The following is a 2,500-nucleotide window of genomic DNA, read 5'->3' as shown; positions in this document are numbered from 1 at the left end:
ATAAGTTTAGTCTGTACGAGCAAAAGTATGATTGCCGAGCCATTCGACAGATTCAAAAATAAATATCTTTTCTCTTTTTTCTTAAACACATAATACACCAGCTGGGTATATCATCTGATGAGATGTATGATTTGCATATCAAGCACTAATATTGGCTTCAGTTTTTGTATGAATGTTTGTGATGTCTTCAAATATGTCACAGTCAATGTGTGTTATCATACACATATGCATAAAAGGTCTCTCGCATTATCCAGCTTGGGTTTGAAAAAGAGTATGTCAACGACTTAAAAGACACACTATTAGTATATGAATCAAACCCAGAGCCCATAACAACAGATACAGCAGAAACAAAAAGTGTTTTAATGAATTTTTGTCAATTTCTACTTATTGTGTAAGAGAGATACTTGATAGATGATTTTCAGTCTCACTATTTCTCTATTTTGATATTAAAGAATTTGTTTTTTTGGTTATTCTGCTTTATTTTTTTTAAAGAAAACGTTTCCATTGATGAAGCATCGTAAAATAATAACATTATACAAATCCTGAATTGTTCAAATTGGTCCGTCCCTACCGAGAACGAGTATCATTTTTGTGTCCTTTTGAGGAGTTAAAGACATCAACTTTGTCCAGCCTAGCTTAACCAAATCTTATCTAGCCTAATCTAACCTAAACTTACTTAGATCATACTTCTTTATGGAGAAGGGTTGTCGATTTTTTATTCTATTTTACTTATTTATTTATTTTTTTGCTTTATTTTTAATGTCCCTATCTCTATGAGAGATAAGAGTGGGTAGATGTAATGACGACAAAATTGGTGGGTCTGTATGGCCACATATTCTTAAAAAAAAAAAAATGAAATAACGTTGAAATCCTAGAAATGACGAATTTTGAAACTGCTGTAAATAGATGATATGGTAAGCAGTAGAAGTATAGAAATACTAAAAACTTAACTCATGAAGAGACTATCATACTAACAGTCACAATTAACCTCAATTAATAATTTTAATGACTGATAATGACTTTACTCCTACTTCCGCTTATTTACGCGTTTTATAAACAAGCGTATCTAGCTCCAGTTTACATTAGCTTGTTGAAAAAAAGTAATGTAAATGAAAGAAAACGTAAGCGAATATATCTTCATGTGCGAATTTATATACAAAAAAGGTAAAATGTATTCTTGTACAGGTGGGAGTGCAATTTTTCGATGAAAACGGGAGCGCATCAAGCATCACTCTGAAGACCTGACTTTTGAAGACTTTCGGAAACTCCTGATAGGGAAAAGGTAAATGCGAGACAGAAGTGCAACAGACCCTCTTTCACCAGTAGATAACGTTTCTGCCTCGAACACAGGTGTTCCAGTTCGATCATCGAAAATTGCTGGTCGATCGGTAAAGTCACGCTTTCATGGTTTCTTAATACCTCTTTTCAACGGTGGACATCATTGCTGGCACATAATCAATAGGATCCTGTTGATTAAATTAGTTTCAAACTTTTATTTTTGCAACTGCTGTTATTCCATGATGCTCAGCTTTTTACATGTATCATCCATGCAGTCTTACTAAGTTGGACTGTACCACTGTTATAGGATACGAAGGTTATGTTGTCCCGAAAGAGATAAGCCGTTGGTTCTGCAGTGAAACTAAATGCTAAATATTTTCACTGCCGTTGTATAGTTGCCATTATAACTCAATATCCCAAAATACCCGATACTAGCGATTGTTTCCAGCTATAGAACAGCACAGCATTTTGATAAGGGCTTGTATATCAAGGGTCCTTCGTAGTGTTTATATTCTTTCAGCTTCTCTTGATCTTCGAGGTTCTCTAGAGCTATATCTTCTAGTTCCTCTGGTTATGCTCAGTTTCACAGCTCTAATTGAGTGAACCCTTTAAGGAATGCTGCACATTTGAAAATTTTGTTTGACCTAATGACAACCAATATTATTAAATTCAGAGGAACTTTTAGTGTTAAAAAGAAAATTGACAAGGCCGTATTGATTAATAACATAGGGGGCTATCCTGGCAATGGTCAAGATAAAGAAGCCTCTGATATATAAGGAAATTGATACAAAAGCGTTGAATAAAGCAATTTCTATCAGCTCTTTAAAAACTACTGTGACAAAGCTAATTCCTTTTGGATAGCCTTAGATGATCTTATATAATACAGAGGAACCTCTGCTTCGTAAAGGCTTAATCACACATGATATGATGAGCAGTCAAACGAGCTCAAGCTTCTGGTTTCATCACGGATGGTATTCCAAGAGAAAGACAACTTAATGTGATGGCGCATGACGTCACACGAGGGTCCTGGCGTGCTGCACGCGATGTATCATATGACGTGACTGTACGTGACCAGGAAATATCCAAAGGGGTCGCCGCGTCATGCACGTGACCTGTGATGGTTTATGAACTTAACTACATGTGATGTTCAGAAGTCATGTCACACCGGGACTCGGGTTTTCATATCGTGATGTGACGTGACGCGACGTAACGAATTTTACAT

This window comes from Oratosquilla oratoria, chromosome 8 (assembly GCF_046742065.1).
Source record: "Oratosquilla oratoria isolate Oo_2021 chromosome 8, ASM4674206v1, whole genome shotgun sequence".
Taxonomy (NCBI): Eukaryota; Metazoa; Arthropoda; class Malacostraca; order Stomatopoda; family Squillidae; genus Oratosquilla; species Oratosquilla oratoria.
The sequence above is the reverse complement of the archived record's forward strand: the minus strand, read 5'-3'. Positions refer to the sequence as shown.